The sequence below is a fragment of the Ambystoma mexicanum genome, chromosome 7q, assembly GCF_040938575.1.
Source record: "Ambystoma mexicanum isolate Mex_15411 chromosome 7q, UKY_AmexF1_1, whole genome shotgun sequence".
Classification (NCBI taxonomy): Eukaryota; Metazoa; Chordata; class Amphibia; order Caudata; family Ambystomatidae; genus Ambystoma; species Ambystoma mexicanum.
Window position 1 is genome coordinate 404,443,422 of NC_090941.1, and position 19,438 is coordinate 404,462,859.

Here is a 19,438-nt window from a genome sequence, read left to right on the forward strand (position 1 = left end):
CCGCCTGGGTTATTGTATATGATACAACTGCTTTATACTGACACCTCAGTCCGTGTTCGTCTGGACCTCGAAGGAAGATTATCAGAGGAGATATCAACCATACGTGGAGTCAAACAAGGTTGTACACTAGCAGCCATACTTCTTAACCTAGATCTGGCAGACTTTCTAAACAAGGCCAGAAATAGCCTGATATTTGATATCAAGATTGGCACAGCTAAGCTTGGTTGGCTAGGATACGCTGATTATCTTGTCCTAATCGACTATACACCTAAGGGCCTTCAAGTAAAATTAGACGAACTAGCAAAGTTTGCAAAGGAGAATGACTTGGCTATTAACACTGATAAAACTAAAGTAATGAAGTTTGATTCTAAAAACTTGACCAGAAATCAAAAAACAAAATGGATGATCGAAACGAGACAGCTTGAGGTTGTGAATGTCACAACTCAGGTATTGTTTTCTGGTTGTTGCAGATAATACCTCCCCACTCTTTTGGGGAAGTTACCTTCACTCAAGGAATATGAAATCTTTATGGTGATGTGCCAAAGACTTCCCTCCCAAGAGCTCAGCCTACAGGGATCAATACACCTGGCAGGCCGGGGGCTTGAGTGAAAAGGCAGGAGCAGAATCGTCAGAGCTAGAGGGACAAAGAACAAAACAATTGTTCAGGAAATGCAGCCAAGTAGTGCCGGAAAACAAACAGCCAACACCGCCCACAATTACCCACTCTTACCTGCTCCGTAGAAACAATATACCAGTAACCTACTAGTATCGAAATGCAGAGACAAGGAGGATGTATGGTGAAGGGAAGGTGTGCCAGTATCCTAGGAACACCACGGTGAAAGCAGCAAAGCGTCCAAAAGGTGTTCAAAGCAATCCAGAGTTAAAGCAGCAGAGCGTCCCAAAAAGTGTTCAAAGCAATCCAGAGTTTAAACAGCAGAGCGTCCCAAAAAGTGTTCAAAGCAATCCAGAGTTTTAAACAGCAGAGCGTCCCAAAACTTGTTCAAAGCAATCCTGTGTTAAGGCAGCAAAGTGTTCCAAAAGTGTTTCGTGCAAGGCAGCAAAGCGTTCCAAAGGTGTTCAAAGTAACAGGAGCGGACAAGGAAAAGAAATGAAATGACCAGGGAAGCGAGCGTTCACCTCACGCTAGTTCCCTTATGGAAATGTTCGGGTTATCAGGTCACCAAAACTTAAGGATTCAGAAATGGGAGGTCAATAGTGAGTAAGCCGGGTTCATATAATCCAAGGGGGACAATCGAGGGAGGCAGGTGTCGGGAGGCAGACAAGGACAAGGCAGAGACAACAACTTGATTCGAGCGCCGGGTAGTCAAGGATTAAACAGGAGTCCGGGAACAGAAGCTCGTAACTAACAACAGTTTAGGAGCACCCGATCTCCGAATAGCCGGCATTTAAATACGGTCCACAATGAAGGAAACACAACAACGTAGTGCACGTGTCATGTGACTACAAGTAGCGGGAGTTGTGGGAATTGTAGTCTCAAAGGGTTCTGGGTGTCGGGTAGCGCTCGGACAAAGCCATGGTAGTCTCCATTTTAACCGGGATGTGACAGTGAATGAATACACATACCTAGGCGTGGTCATAGATAATAAGCTCGATTGGAAAAAACATTGGTGTGAAACAAAGAGAAAATGCATGATAACCACTATGGCTTTAAGTAAATTTATCGGCAATCAAGGAAACATCTCTGTGAATACTGTTGTTACCCTATACTCTGCCAAAATTGTATCTTGTTTACTTTATGGGGCCGGAATATGGGGAAGCTGCTCTAAAAAAGAGTTGAAAGTATTTGAAGCTAAAATGCTGAAGATATTGCTGAGGATGCCTAAAAACCTGCCATATGAATACCTGTTGTTGGAATGTGGACTGACTAGTGTGAACAGTCGTATTGAGCTAATGATGGCTATGCTATATGTGAAACTGAATCGACTCACCAATGGAACGTTTGTGATAAAGGTTATGGAACAATATGGTAATTCTACAGCTAAACAGAACTTTGTCGCCATAAACAAGTGGAATAAGATCTATGATAAGTGGACAAAAATTGACAAAGACGACTGGTTGTTGTTCTCTATTGCGCAGATCAAGCTGAAATTAAAAAGGCTAATCTGTAAACAAGAGTATGACCAGATGATAGTCAATCTGGGAGAAAAAGCAAATAGTGGCCCCTTCCTTAATCAATTGATGACCAGGGATGGCATACCCACCTATCAGTATGCATTTCCTGAGAGTAATATGATTCGATGGTATTTAAAGTTTACATTTAATATCTGTAATATATTAGTCATATTAGGTGCAAAAAATGGTATCCATAAGGACATTCGTTATTGCAGATTTTGTGGGATAAATACATTGGAAACCGCCCACCACATTATATGTGAATGCGAAAGTCGCGGAAAATATCTAATGAAATATAACAACAATACATATAAGTGTAATATGACTGAAATTTGGCTGAGTCTTATGGCTGGAAATGAATGAATCTAATATTTTCTATGATGAGGTTTTTTGTGAAAATTTTAGATATCTTAACCGAATTATCAAATGGTGTTTTGAAGTTTTTATAGAGACACTCGAATTAGTGGTAGATAAGCGTATGATGCAAGGTATGTTCTGAGAAAACCATGTGATTTTATGTGCTGTATATGTAAAACTGTAATTGTTATATGCATATTAAATAAATAAATACATAAATATTGTGGAACTTCTGGGCATTTCCACAATGACCGACTGAGGATTGGTCACTCACAGATCCAAATATCAGTGTACAACTATATAGGATTCACAATTGATATCTTGAGGAAAACTGTTTCTCGCCTATATGTAAATGTGCACTACTTTACTAACACAGCATCACTCTGTCCTGCTTTATTTGTGTTACAAAGTTCCCCGAATGGGAAATCAATTTGTTTAACCTCTTGTGTAACTAAAACAAATATAGCTCTGCTGTTATTGGTAAAGAATCTTACCATGCAAATGATGATGCTATAAGTTAATTACCTTATTTTATCCATTTTGCTTTCTGGTCATTGTTTTTCTTTAGTAAACTGTACATGCTTGAGACTTATGCTCTATTACTGCCTTAATTATTTTGCTTTTCTACCATATCAGGACACTGTATTTTGGTTTCAGTTGTTTTGATAAAGAAAATGGAGTGCAATATTAAAAAAGGCTGCACCACACAAAACTGGTTTCTTGTAATCACATAGAACTTATTCATACAATACAATTCATATTGTCTTGTTCACCCCTCAGGGGATTTTAGATTAGATAACATCACTAGAATGAATCAGAGGTTAATTTTTGCATATACCACCAATTTGAATAGTATCTACTACATACAAAAGTTATAGTATGTTTAAACTTTGTTAGGCGGCTACCCCCTTATGTGACTTATGGCTGGAAATGACATGAATCTAATATTTTATATGATGAAGTTTTATGTGAAAATTTTAGAGATCTTAACCGAATTATCAAATGGTGTTTTGAAGTTTTTATAGAGACACTCAAATTAGTGGTAGATAAGCGTATGATGCAAGGTATGTTCTGAGAAAACCATGTGATTTTATGTGCTGTATATGTAAAACTGTAATTGTTATATGCATATTAAATAAATAAATAAATAAATATTGTGGAACTTCTGGGCATTTTCTACGGGATTGCCCTGTGAAACCACCCAAGAAGGTGGTAGGAGCTGCTGATAAAAGCCATATGGAGTCAGACTCGGGAAACGACCACGCCCGACAAGCGTAAAGGTCCGCTTTCCGAGCTTGAAGAAGGATACTCAGACCTTGTATTGATTGGCGAGAGAAGAGAATAACCTTCCCGGATTGTGCACGAACCTGTTACCCAAAGAAAAATCTGAACGCAGGCCTGGCCACAGTAACCACAGCAGTCATGCAACTACCTCCAGAATACCAAGAATTCCAGGATGTCTTCCAAAAAGAACAGGCAAACACCTTACCTCCTTGCAGATCGTACGATTGTCAAATCGATCTCATACCCGGTGCACAACCCCCTTGTAGCAGGATCTATGCCCTTACGGAACCTGAGAACCTTCACCTACGACAATACTTAGACCAGTACCTTGCCAATGGCTTTATTCGTCCATCCAAATCCCCTGCATCTTCAGCTTTGTTCTTCGTGCCCAAAAAGGAAGGTGACCTCAGAACGTGCATAGACTACCGCACATTGAACCAGATAACTGTTAAGAACTGATAGCCATTGCCTCTGATCCCTGAACTACTGGACCAAGTGAAGGACGCTTGCATATACACTAAATTATATCTCCGTGGGGCATATCATCTGGTACGTGTAAAAGAGGGCAACGAATGGAAGACTGCTTTCCGCACTAAGTATGGGTTATTCGAATACCAGATGATGCCTTTCGGGTTGTGCAATGCACCAGCAGCCTTGAAATACTTCATGAACGATGTCCTTCGTGAACTCATTGACGTTTGTGTTGTCGTATATATAGATGATATTCTAGTATACTCCTCTTCAGAATCTGACCATGTGAAGCACGTCCGAGCAGTCCTTGAGAAATTGCGCCAGCACAAACTATATGCAAAACTGGAAAAATGCGTTTTTCATGCCACATAAGTTGAATTCCTGGGTTTTATCCTGACCCCAAAGGGAGTCCGAATGGACTCACGAAAGGTGGACGCAATCCTTAAGTGGCCATCACCAAGTTCAGTTAAAGGAGTACAAAGCATGCTCGGCTTTGCCAATTTCTACCGCAGATTCATCCCAGATTTTTCACATGTCGTACATCCCATCACAGCACTCTTGCAAAAAAATAAACGCTTTATGTGGACTGAAAAGCTGAAAACGCCTTCCAAGAGCTGAAAGCGAAATTCACGTCTGCACCTGTATTAAAGCACCCGCGCCCTGAACTTCCATACATGGTGGAAACTGATGCATCCAGTCTAGCCATGGGAGCTGTCTGTCTCAAAAGGACCCTGAAACTGGCCAGCTTCACCCAGTAGCATTTTGGTCCAGAAAGTTCTCAGCACCTGAGTTAAACTATGCGGTTACCGACAAGGAGTTATTAGCCATTAAATCTGCCTTCAAGGCTTGGCGGCACTATCTTCTTGGTGCCAGGCATACCATTACTGTGATCACCGATCACCAGAACTTACAGTATTTAAAAACAGCCAAAACTCCGATGGGCATTGTTCTTTGCCGAGTTCGATTTCGTGATAACCTATCGACCAGGTTGTAAGAATGGCAAAGCAGACGCCTTATCCCGAATAGGGATGGGAGAGGCAGAAGTGAACCCAGAACCAGTACCTATAATTTACGAACAAAGGATTCTTGGCATGACTACTCTACAGACACTAGAGGACATTCAGGTAAAGATCCAGCAACTCTTTGATCCTACAGCCCTGCAGGACTGGATAAAGAAAGGCCCAGACTCTCTGTCACCAATGATCTGCCTTATTACCAAGGGTGGCTATTTCTGCCACACAAGGAACTACAAGAGCTAATCATTTCCCGTTATCATGATACCCTAATGGAGGGGCACCCAGGTATTGCAAAAACTGAAGCTAAAATTAAAAGACAATTCTGGTGGCCCACCTGGCAAAAGGATATTAAATCATTTGTGATGTCTTGCGGCATTTGCGCCCAAAACAAATGTCAAAAGAAAAAACCAGCTGGACTCTTACAACCTTTAACATTCCACCTACACCATGGCACACCTTATCGTTAGACTTTATTACTGATCTACCTCCTTGTAATGGATTTAACACCATTCTAGTTATTGTGGATCTTTTTTCCAAGATGGCCCACTTTATTCCTTTAAAAGGATTACCTTCAGCCTCAATCCTGGCCAAAGAATTCCTCAAAAACATTGTTTGCATACATGGATTTCCGTCCGTGTTGGTCTCTGACCGGGGCAGTCAATTCATTTCACATTTTTGGAAGAAATGTTGTCAATTGGCGCAAATCGACGTGAGATTATCGACCAGTCACCACTCACCACCCCCAGACCGATGGTCAAATGGAGAAAACCAACCAGACTCTTGAACAATACCTGTGTTGTATGTTACATCAGACTGAGAGTAATTGGAAGGACATTCTTTGGATCGCCGAATATGCATACAATAATTCAGTACATTCTGGAACTGGACAAAGTCCCCTTTATACCCTATACGGGCACCATTCTCGAACCTCAGACCTTGACTCGCCCCAACACTTAGAAATGCCCGCAGTGGACCATCTACACGCTACGATTACACAAGCCTTTAAGGAGGCATCTGCACATTTAAAACAAGCAAAGGAGAAATATAAGAAAGATGCTGATCGGCATAGAAGTGATTCTCCACAGTACCAGATAGGGGATCAAGTATGGTTGGCCACAAAACACATACCTCTCAAGGGAACGCGGACCTTTAACCCTAGATATTTGGGACCTTACTCTATTGGGGCCATTATCAACCCGGTGGCCGTCAAGTTGGACTTACCTGCTAATATGCGAATTCACCCCGTCTTTCATGTGTCACTTTTGAAGCCAGTGCAACCAGGGATAAGACTAACCAAGCCACCAGACCCCATCCTTATAGACGGGGAACCCGAATTTGAGGTTAAGAACATCCTGGACTCCAAGATGGTGAAGTCAAAACTTTTTTATTTAATCGACTGGAAAGGTTACGGGCACAGGAAAGGTCTTGGGAACCTAGTGACCACGTGCATGCACCTCGATTGGTGAAAAGATTCCACTGACATTTCCCAGACAAACCAAAACCACGGGGAAGAACGACTTTAGGAGGGACCTTGGGGGGGAGTGGTGTCATGATGCCTATCCCCGGGGACCCAGACCAGGTCCAGTAACCCCGGAAGCAGGCATCAAGTTATTTAGAGCAAGCTCAAAAGCCCCTGTTAGGGGCTGTTTGGGTGTGGTCCTGGCGCCTATGGCGCCAGGCTCATATGGAGAGTCAGTCCTGGCACCATAGGCGCCAGGCTCATAGAGTAGAACTTACCTAATGCAGACCATGCTGCAAACTTACCTGATGTAGACCATGCTTCAAGATCTCCAAGCCAATTGAGGTTTGGAAGGGACTATTTTACCTTGGGACTATTTTTTACTCGGGTGGGGCTGGGGAGAATACTTACCTGGGACTACTTTGGAGGCTATTTAAACCACGCCTGAAGAGCAGCACATGCTTCGCGTTATTCTGCATCCAGCAGCGTAACGCTCACCGTGTCTGAAAGCCTGCATCCAGTCTTCTGCCACGCCCGCCTCGAGTCTGCAGCCCCTAGAAACAAGGGAAACAGAAGGAGAAAAGGTTAGAACAAGAGCAATACCTTCGATCCTTACCTGAAATCCGGATCCACCGCTACCTTCTGCACATTCCCGCCGCACTCCGGCACCTAAGGGGAACACAAGAACAGCAAAGGTGAGCCAAGGGAATAAACAGAGGCAATAGTAACTACCCCCATAGACTTACCTGATTTACCTCTGGGGGTACTATTCCTCTTCACGGGTCGGCGCAGCCTCCATAGCATCCTCGCCGTACCCCGGCCCCTAAGGGGAACAAAAGGACAACAAGGTGAGACAAAGGGACACACAAGAGGAATCCTTCTCACCACAATAGACTTACCTAATTTTACCGCCAGAGGCATTATTCCACAAACTTCATATTTTCTCTCCACACCTGAATAAGGGAGAAAGCAACAGGTTATATTCTGTCCTTACTTTATTGAATTGTGTTGGATAAGACAAATCCTTGCCTGAACTTCGTCAGCTACCACGAGGAACTCTTTGCTGGGGTCAAGCTGCAAACTGCAAGGAATCGGACAAGAGTGAAAGTCAGACATTTGAACTCTTAAGAACTACAATGTTCTGAAACTCACCAATTCCTTCCAACCAGTGAAGCAACTGGTTATCTACGCGCCCCTGCGCTCGATGCAGGATGGAGAGCTCATCCTTCCAAACCATCAGGTGAGACTTTAAGGAGGGACACTAGAGGCGATCAGTGGGGAGAACAGCAGAGGGAGGTGGGGGTTAACTCTCAAATCAACGGGTGGTTAATTCCCTTCTCCATTTACAGAAGAATACTCCTACGGGCCAAGCAAACCAAGCTGGGTGGGCCAGTCCAGTCTGTCATCTCGGCACTACACGTCACATTGGTGGAGACCGCAGCTGTCCAGTTTGGATCGACGCCCCTGTGGGAGCCAGGTGAGCGTAACAGGGACTTGAAGCCCTCCCACCCTGTACAACGTGACTTAGCCCACTGGGAGCCGCTGTAAGAAGTTTGAACTTTTTTGTCAGCAAATCAATATCTTGATGTAAATCACCTGTTCCGATTAGTCAATTGTCGGTTTTGGAGAAGAGGCAATTCCAACAAATCTCTAGGAGTCTCTTGATCTTCAGGCCTGGTAGAGAGCTGAGGCACTTTTGGTGAGTGGCACTATGTCACACTAGCTGATTCGGTATGGGGTCTCTTTTGAGCTGGCGCTGTAACAGGTATTTGCAGGTCTTCTGGCATAAGTGCCTTCTCTGATATCCCCTGTGCCTCAAATACCAGCACTCCTTCTAGCAGCTCGTCATCGGTTAGTTCCTTGCGGGCCCCTTCTGATCATACTGCAAGCTCACATAGAGGGTCAGGTTCAACTGGTGAGGGTTTACTCCCCAAGGTGACCCATGTATCTAGACTGGACCCCGGACGAGGGGCACCTTTCCATCTCCATTTAGTCTGGGGATTTCTGTTCAAGTTGATGGTGGGACATTGTGGTGCCTTTTTCCCCAGTGGTAGTGTCAGAGGGTCAGATGGTTTCAGGTTTAAGGCAAACGAGGCAATCTCCTCAGGGCAGTTTTGCACCACAGGTGTCATCAGTAAAGGACTTTGGCACTGAATCACCAGCCTTTGGTTGGCTATTGATGGAGGCCCCACAGTGGATTCTGAAGTTGCAGCAATTTGGGGAGCAGCGGAATCGTGCTCTTGGGGATGGTGACAGTTGTTGCCCTGGCAGGACACCCCATTGTAATGGTAAATGGAAGCCGACAGCCCTGCCTGTTCCACCCGTCTGGGAAAGACTTGCCCACAGTCTGACATTGGCACTGTATGGTTGCGCTGTGTGGCTAGGAGTGTCAGCACCTTCCCACTCTCAGATACAAAAGTGTGTTGGTTCGGGAGAGGAAACTGTCTTGTGGCCCCAGTTGGGGGGGGGGGCACTGCTGGAACTGGGAGATTTAAGGGGGGATAAGTGATTGCGCATACTCACCCTCCTCCACAACCTCCTCCACCCTCGCAGATGTGGTGTCTGACATATAGTTCATCCCTGCCCCTCCCGCAGCAGAGACGAGGAACGGGCCGAACAATATTTTGGAGGAAACCCCTCACTTGCCCATCTGCAATATATTGACAATCAGAAAAACTGCCTGTGGACGCCCAGACAAATGTTTAGACAGGTGCTTAGGTGGGATCATTGGGTCCACAGCCCCTTCTTCACACAATGCACCTACCTCGTCAAGGCAGTGACGAGCCTGTGTTGTTGATGCACTCAGGATGGTCCTAGTCCATACTGGAGCACCTGGCAATCTTTCAATATCAAGTCTTAGTTGTTTCCTCATTTTAAGCGGGAGGTCAGGCAGGACAGGCTCCATCATACAATGCCCAGTCGTTGCCAGTCGCTGGAGAGGTTCCATGGTGTTCACAAAATCCAAATGCCCAGAGCAGCAGGGAAGCCTCAGTCCCGATGTCCCAACTCCCAAACACCAACCATTCACTGTGGCTCTGCCAGGCAGGGTGTTTTAGTAGAGATCTGCCACACAAGCAACAAGAAACAACAGACTCTGGTCTGTATCAGAAATCACAGTGTTTGCTACGAGTCACCAAACACTCAGCAACAGTCCCCTGAGGCTCCACCAGGCAGTGTGTTTTAGTAGAGTTCTACCTTCCAAGCAGCAAGAAACAACAGACTATGGTCTTTAGCAGAAATCACATCGTTTGCTGCGAGTCACCAAACACCAGTGACACTCTGCTGAGGGTCTGCCAGGCAGTGTGTTTTAGTAGCGCTCAGCCTCCCAAGCATCAAGAAACAACAGACTCGGTCATTAGCAGAAATCATGGCGTTTGCTGAGAGTCACCAAACACTCAGCGACACTCCCTATTTAATCTGACACCAAATTCACATTACATACAGTTTTCAAGAATTATTTAAATTATTCATAATCATAAAACTATGAAAAATATGCTATACCTTCATGTTGCTTATCCAGACGTGAACTAGTGATGACCGATTATAGAAATCCTTGTCTCCTGGAGGTAGAGGTTGCTACCCTGGACTATGGAATAAACACAATTTAGCTTTTAAAGTATCAAGAGCAGATTGGGTCCCCACATATTTTTCTGATAAAAAAAAATAGAAATTATAATCAACCAAGTGAGGTTGCGGTGTGTATGCTATAAGACTATATGGAAAGGGGGTAGGCTGATGGATGGATTGGGCCAAACAAATAGTGTGACATAATCATGACATAAGGATGGGAATATTTCATACTTTAAAAAAGTAGGAGCATGCCGGGGATAGGATTCTGACTCTGGAAAAGCTCTGTGTAGAAATGCAACCTGCTTCTATTGGATGGATGAATTAACTCGGGAGACAAATTTAAGGGCTGCAGATGAGAAGATTCCTGTTCCAAGGGGATTATTCTTCCACAAAGGAACCTTCAGAGAAGGGAATGTGAGGCATTTCTAACTTCATGGAAGAAGACCAAGAGGGGCCTGCTGACTAAGACTTCCCTGGGAACACTTGAGGGTTTCGGCTGGCTGTGCGCCTTTAAAGACTAATGTAAAGTGAGTATGAGAATTCCCCAAAGGAAATTAAATTGGCCCCCAATTTTATTTGTCGTGTTAAATGCCAGAAAAGGGGCTGGATTAGAGAGGTTATACCAAAATACCTTGATTAAATGGCAAATGTACAATGCATTCTCACTGCATTAACAATCAAGTGAGATGACATTTTAATCCAACCCAAAACACATTTTTAAACTGTGTGGGCAGTGGCATAGATTGCAATTCATGCAGTTGCCTGCAAGTCTTTGTAATTATAATCTCATTAAATTGCACCCAGAAATGGTTAACATAGCTGGTCAAGTGGCACAGCGAGTAGAGAGCTAACGCAGGTTTGAATCCCGGCGTGGCCAAACTCCGCCTTTCATCCTTCCGAGGTCGATAAATGAGCACCACACACCGTGGGTAATAATAAGCAGCACTCAGATACCTGAGGGTTCGTAGCGCTATATAAATGCCAAATTATTATTATTTATTTTTATTAATGCTACGACAGGACAACGTTCGTACCACAGCCCATGAAGATATGCGTGCTATGTTTTCTGTGAAGGAGATAGCTATTTAATGGAATGAGAAATTAGAGCAAGTTAAATTGCGTCATGTATACTCCTATAAAAATTATGTTAATGTAGATCCCACATGCACCTAATTTTTTAAACTTCACAGTGGCGCTCTGTTAGTGATGTGAGGGCGAAGGGATACTTATACTGTTTAACACAATCCTTGTGCGTTCTGAACTGATAATATTGCTTCCCTAATCAAAACCTCCAGATTTTGATGACATTCTTCATAACCGTACTTTAAACTTCACATACATAATGACCCACTGCACTGTATTGACCGTGGAAATGTCAGACATGCAACGGTTCTCTGATTCCATAATTTACTGGCACACCTTAGTCAAAATAATTGAAATTTCCACTGACAATTTTCAGATTTAGGTCAATGATACACACATTTTTTTTTTTTTTGTATCTAGTTACAAGAACCTTTTACAACAAAGTAGAAAAGAAACACAAATAATTGTCTACAATAACAACATGACAAAAACCAGATCGAGAAAAAATCTACTAACAAACTAACTGCCTCACATATCTCTCTACCATGCTTGAGATTTACAAAGAAAAAGGAAAACAAAAGGTAACATGCAAAAATGTAAGACTTTAAAACTATGATCCTAATAACCAAGGAAGACAAGAGGAACAGGCAAGGAAAAAGGCCAGGGGACTTGCGATCACATCGAGCTGGTCAATCCCTCCTAACATCTCTTTCTTCCACTCATAATATTGAGGCAACTTCTTCAGGAGGGAGGAAGCTTCAAACTTCTTTCCAATACCTGAACCACAGCAATTGTTAACGCTGTTTCATACCCAGAGAATAATCTATCCCAGAGCATTTCAGAAGGGATTCTTTCTTCATTAACCACACATTTTGCAAATAAGGCTGCTCTAACCGGCCAAATACCCTCGAACTCCATCAACAGATGTTGTCATGTTTGGTTAACCAGATTTGTGCATCTGTCACATAGAGTAACAGTAACCTCCTCGTGCCCTCTTTTAACCCGGACCATTACGGTATGTAACAATTTCAGATGTATTCTAAGAAATTCTTTCGTGACCTTCCAGCCTGGGAACTTCACAAGATATCGCAGAAGAGTCCCCATTTTGTTATTTGCTTTCAGGAAAGAATTTGTGGGTGCAGAGGAGCGCATATTTTCAATTGTTGTGATCAAGTCCGTCTCCTCTAGTGATTTTTTTGCCTTTAGCGGATTGCAAATCAACATCTCGAAATCAAACGTCTGCCTTACCTAATAACTCCTTAAGCATTGTTTCCATGGTTGACAGCATTGTGGATTTCAAGTGTTCTAACTGTGCCTTAAGATCTGCATTCAGGGTATGTTCTTGGGCAGTTATGATTAAGCAGAAGAGGGAAGCCAATCTCCATTCTACCCACACTCTCAACGACCGCAAACCTAACTCAAATCTAAGGCAAGACATAGAAAGACTCATTGGGATCCCGAGGACCCTCTTCCAAACTAGCCCTTCCAGTCTTTGCCAATTCGTGCCCCAGAGAAATGGTTTGCTCTCCAAGCCGTACAAAATGACTGGAATAACTTTTGGTATGTAATATTTGATTAGGGGAATGGGGGAAAATGTGCAATATTTGTGCAGTACCTTTTTCATTTGTTGGACTATATGCGCGATTTTACCTTGCACACACATTTTATACAATCCTCAATCACAGTTGGAGAATACATGGTATACACACTTGTTATACAGACTTTGTAACATCCAGACGTTCATTTCAAACAACATAAAAAGGGACAAAATAGAAATCCTATGTTGTAATACTCCCACAACATTCCCATTTGAGTGTCAATTAATTGTTGTAAAAGTTATGCATTTTTTAAATCAATACATTGCATACACTCACATTAATTTGCTCATTCACAAGACATATTAAATTACTAGATAAATATCCTCCCTCTTCTGAACTTTGTCATGTGACAGTCAAAAGAATCCAACAACCAAATGGGACGTTTCAAGAGTTTATTAATGTTTTTCAACTGGTGGTCTTGAAACCTTTTCGATGGCCACACTAAAAGGGTCCCTATGACTTCCCCCCATCTCGACATAGGCTCCCTACGTCCTAGCCCAGGCACACCTATTTTCCAGTCAGATCTCCCAGAGTCATTGATCGGTGACCCTACTCTTTTGTCTATGACTCCTTCTATGGGAAGTCCTAAAAGCTGTGGCCTTTTCTAACTATACCCCTCAGGGAATTCCTACTTGTGCCTGGTTATCCGATTCTTCCCTGCTCGATAGTCCATTCCCCAAGCTCTCACAACTCAAGTTTCTCCCTATCCCTCTCTCTCTTTCTTTTTCTCACTCTCTCTCTGTACCTCTTACACATCTTTCTCCTCTCCTTGATATCCCTCTCTTTCTACCGCCACACTCCCCCTGAATCTTACTAATATTCTTCTCCTTTCTCTCCCACTACCTCACTGTGCTCTTACTTTGTTCTACACCTTTCTCCGTCTATGTTCTGATCTCACTACACCCCCTACACCTCCCTCTCTTTCTTATTCTGTCTCTCTGTCTCTCTCTACATGTTTCTGTATCTCTCCCTCTCTCTCCTTTGTCTCTCCCCCTGTGTCTTGATCTCACCACACTACCTTCTCCTTTCTCTCCTCTTCCTCCATGTCCTGATCTCACCAGACACCTTACTTACTTTTCGTGCCTTGAAACACTTGTGTTCGCACCTTGAAACACTTGTGTATAGGCGCGTTATAAATGCCATATCATTTCATACCACTTTTTCCTCTCTATCCACTACTTTCCACCTAATCCCCAACCTCCACTCTTACAACACTGCAGCTATTTCCATACTCCCACTATTCTCCTGGCTCTCTCTCAAATGTACACCCTTCTCAACACAAACCTGCACTCCCTCTTTAACTCTGTACTCACTATCTCTCTTTTGCCATAAATGTCCTCACATTCACACAACACACCACACTAGACTATCCCAATTAGTACCACTCTCTCACAAATACAATACCACACCTGCACTCTCTCAACACACAGCTATAGTCTCTCCACCACTCCTTCCCACCACCCACTCTACAACCCATGCTCTGTGGGTCCTTCGACTCTGCTCACAACCTCATCCGATCACCTTTCAACCGGGTTCGGCCTTTCTGGGTTGTCTTAGCCCAGTCAACCCTGTTCTATTTCTACTCCTATCTCAGGAGTTGGACGTTCAGTGCCGCTCAGCTTGTGATAACCAGTTTGTTTCTGTGTGTCTGCCACAGCTTTTCTAGGATGCATCAGGACATTTCTGGGAGATGTGGCTCTGAAATACAGACACAAACCTGGCCATAACAGAGGTTGATGGGCATTGTGGAGGAGACAGGGACACCAATGCTTTCACGCATGTTTATGCCTTCAGGGGGCGTCAGTGATCGGGTTGGCTCTCAAATCCCTTCCATCGACTCTGGGGTAGGTCAGGCTCTGGCAATATCCCAGGCAATATCCCAGGCTAGAGGTTGGGAGGGGTCCCTTCTCCCCCCTGACATGGTCTGGACCCGGACCCTGTCATCTTGGAAGTTGGATGTTCTGCACGGCTCAGCTTACAATAACCAATTTGTTTCAGGAGCTCCCTTTTAGATTTTTTGGTTGCTGTCTGAGTGTTTCTGAAAAATATGAAAAACACAAGCAACCTGGCCGGAACAAGGGCTGACAGGCAGTGTGGAGGGGACAGTCATACAAATGCTTTCATGCATGTTTACTCACTCTGGGGAGTCAGTGACTTGGGTGCTGTGAAAAACCATAGGGTGTTTCACAACCTAGTCCCCGGGAATCCCTTTCTCCGGTGGCCAGGGAAAGGCCATCGCTTTTGTATCCTGACCCCGAGGGTGGACAAGTGAGGGAGGATCACCTGGGTAGGGGGTCCTCAGAGAGTGGGGTAGAAGCACCCTATGGTGAGACATGGTATGCCCCTTTTTCTACAACCCATCTAACCCCATCCCTGTTTATTTCATTGGAAACTACAACTCCCATAATTCCTAACCCACCTTGTCTTGAAAAGGTACTGTGCCAAAGAAGATGAGGAATGAGGACAAAAGGATTACCTCCCCCTGACTTGCATTGGCCCTGTCCCTGTAATGAGCCCAGCCAGAGTCAGGCACATAGATGTAATAATTTACACCTGCAACTTATTAAGTCTCCCTGTGAAAATAAAAGGTTACGTGCACAGACACATTTTGAGTGATTCTGGGTAGGAGAAGGAACAGGTCTTCCGAGGCTGAAGCAAAGCAGGCTGTGGGAGCTGGATGGCCAACAGGCTGATCTGCAACAGAGAGGATTGAGGGAAAGCCAGGGAAGATTTCCAAGCTTTCAGGAAGCCGTGAGTGCTCTAAAGGCAGAACCGAGCGAGCAGAGGAAAGAAACTTTCAAGGTGCCAAGAACTGGCCCGCTACCCTCCTGGGTGAATGACAGAGTTTGGGAGGAGCAGAAGAGGAGTTGGTAACTGCCTTGAACTGCGAACGAAAGATGAAAGACATTAATTTAACACAATCGGTGAGTTATCGAGCATAACAAAAGTCTGGTTGATCGTAAAAGGAAAGTGATTTGATAGGTTAAGGTTGTGCCTGTGCTGATAAAACACAAATGAAGAGAGCAATTGTTAAGAGAAGAGGATACAGAGTAGCAGAATGGTCCTGCCGAGAGGAGCTTGCACATTCGAATGTCTCTGTGAAATGTTATAAACTTTTGAAAGATGTTACAAGCAGAGATCAAAGGGGAGAAAGTTAAATAAGAAGAAAGCAAAATATGTGGAATGACAAACACACCAAGAGTGCAAAAGTAAAACATGCCAAGAGGGCAAAAGTAAAATGTAACAAACTTTGAAAAAGGCCAAGTAGGCAAGTGAAAGAGAATAATAACTACAATTACCAAGCGGCATTGGTGCTGCAAGAGAAGATTGTGAATTGAAGGAATAAGGAAAGAAAGGTCAAAGTGGTCATGCAGAGGTCTATGTAAATTCTTTGCAGTTTCAAAATTCTTTGACAGTGAAAAACATCTTAGATAAAACGTGGCCAAGGGAACCCCCAATGAAAAACCAGACAGGCTTGAGCCAGGCAGAGGGAAGCCTGTCCAGATCTGTGAGAAATTAAGAGCTTCTGAACTGAGTACTGATGACAAGACGCATGAAGTCTAAGGAAGTGATTGAACTACCACAGATTGAAAGCCTAATATCGAATTGTTGAACTGTACCAGTAAGCCAAAGTGTGAAAGACTGATAGAACTGTGCCATCCATCTTGGTTTATTAAGAGACACTCTAGACCCAGTGTGGTTGAACCTGGGGAAGGGAGTTGGTGCTGAAGCCATTCTGATATTTATTTTGACACACTATTTTCCTTTTTGTATTCCTTTAAGACATTTGTTATCTTGAGGAGTGCATGGTTATATTTTCTTAGTATAGGATTTAGTATTTTGACCAGACTGACGTGTTTGTTATTATGTAATGGTCGACACTATTCCCATTTTAGAGTTAGAGCTAGTTTCGGGAGACCAGATAAAACAAAAAATGGGACAGGTCATAGAAATAGAAGTAGGGCTAGGGTAAATACAAATAAAACTTGTGTCCTGCTTCTATGTCGCTGGTCTCTTGCGGGGGTGGAGGGGTTGTGCCCACAGGCACACTCCTCTCATTGGAGGAGAGTGCCTGTCAGGGGAAGGGGGATGAAATTAGGGGCGTGAAAACCATTTCACGCCCCCATTCGCGCAGGAAGAGTTGCGCCGGGACCCGATTTCGGGATTTCGAAATTGGGTCCTTGCAAAACCCAGATGGGGTTTATAAAATCAAAAAATTCTCCGGACCATGGGAGGGAGGGTGATTTCCACGGACTGTCCCAGGAAAACCAGTGCGTCTGGTCACCCTAGGCTAGTTAGGAATTCGACCAACCCAACTAAAACTTTGAATAAAGGTTTTCAAAATGTATATCCATTGTGTCTACTACTTGATACCATGCCTTCCTCACAGGGCCTATCAACTGCCTTCCACTATCTCTGGAGTAAGTCAGGCTCTGGCAATGGCATGGTAGGCCACCTATCCCAAGTTCATAGGTGGGACGAGGGATCCCTCGTCCCACTGACATGGTCTGGACCATAACCGTGCCACACCATGAACCACAAAATAGAACTAAATCAAGCATTTGGTACAGATACAACTAGTGCAACGCCATCAATTTAGGCTCAAACAAATTGATTCAGCAAATTCAGCTGCTCCAGAAAAAAGCAGCTAGACTTATCCATCATATTTTTGGGTAATAGTTTATTTCCCTAAGTGAGCAAGCATATGCTCAGACAACGTTCCCTTGCTTACTGTGCCATAGGAAACCAACCTTCATCTCAATGATGACGCCCAACAAGGCCAAAACAGGTCTGGTGTACCTTTTGTTTCCGTGGCAGTTCCAATACTGATTTGAATATGGCTTGTTTCCATCTGTAATAGCGCAGAGGGACTAAACAACAGTGGCCTGTAAGGTTGCCCAGAGCTATGCTGGTGGATGAGATTAAACCTTCTGCAGTCACATTTTTGGTTTGTAGCTATACGTATTTTTGGCATTAAACACAGGGACTACTTTAAATCTGCACTGAAAAGCTACATTGGCTCCCCTTCCAAGAAAGATGAAACCTCAAGGTAATCTGCCTGACGCACAAAGCCCATTGGAAGACAGGCCTAAATTATATTTCCACTTCATCAAGCGCTACTCACCGATGAGAACTCTTAGATCATCTCTCTCAATGCAACTGCAGATAAACTGCACAAGGAAAGAGGTCATACAGTAAAAACTATTCACCACACTAGGTACACACCCTATGGAACAACACATCAGATCAAAAACTTCGAAGCCCCTCGCACGTTCCAAAAATGCATAAACGAGCATCTCAGAAACAACAAAGAACCCGAGTCTCCAATTAATATTCATTGTTTAACAGTCACTTATTAGAATTTACAGGAATCCCAATCTTAATTGTTTGTGAATGTGGCTCCTTCAACCTATTGTAAAGACCGGTAGGGGGTGTCTGTACTTCCGCTCTCTATATGGTAGAGGAGAGGCACAGCGGACCCCAGCCAAGATTCTCTATAAGGTAGCAATGGACGAGCAATCAAGGCCTAGCTTCTCAGGAGGTGATGCGGCTGGTTCTTAAGTACAGTGTAGTTCCCGAACCCCCACAAAGGAATGTCCACACACTGTATTACTGAAAACACAGTCTTTATATAATTAATATTCAAAGGTATGTACACGATCACAATAACACACTTTGTACTTGGAAGTCAATAATGATAAATATATACACGTCTAGAGTGGTACCACTAATGTTATCAAATCTCATGAAAGTGCATCAACTGTACGGTTAAAATGTCACACAGATCAATAACGAGTAAACCAGCAATAGAGATAGGCAGGAACAGAAGATGGTTGAAACAATAGGCAGAATGCTGACCCCCTACCACCAGGCACAGTTCTGTGTGGCGATCCCCCCACTTGGGCAACCTGTGAATAAAGATATATAGCACAAGCCCAGTCCATATAATGTTCGATAGTCTTACTTCTTCCTATTAAGGTTTTACCCCCCCCAATGTACCTGGTGGAGTAGAGTTCTCCGACGATGCGTCGACCGATCCTTCTTGAGTGCCTCCCTTTCAGACGGGATCCACGGATCGTCGAGAGGTGTCGGGGAACTTGGCGTTCGGTGTCGGGGAATCGATGGCCCTTCTTGAGTGCCCTCCCTTTAAGGCAGGAGTCACGGGTCGTCGAACGTCCGATGGTGAACAGGGTGAACTACGGAAAGGAAGTGGCAGCTTCGTTCCTAGCGGTGCTCGTCGACAACAGTGCGTTGGCGTCCTGCAAGGAAGAGGCGTGCGGGGCACCTCGGTCACGATACTTCTGGACCGCAAAGAGATGATGAAGAACTGTGGCCCAGCAAGGGCGTCGAGTCATCGGAGTCTCTGCGGTCTGTAGGTGGCGGGAAACCCACCGGTGGATACTCCTCGGCGCGTCGACGGTCGGGCCTTCTCCAGTGGGAGACAAGCAGATGACGATGCAGACGAA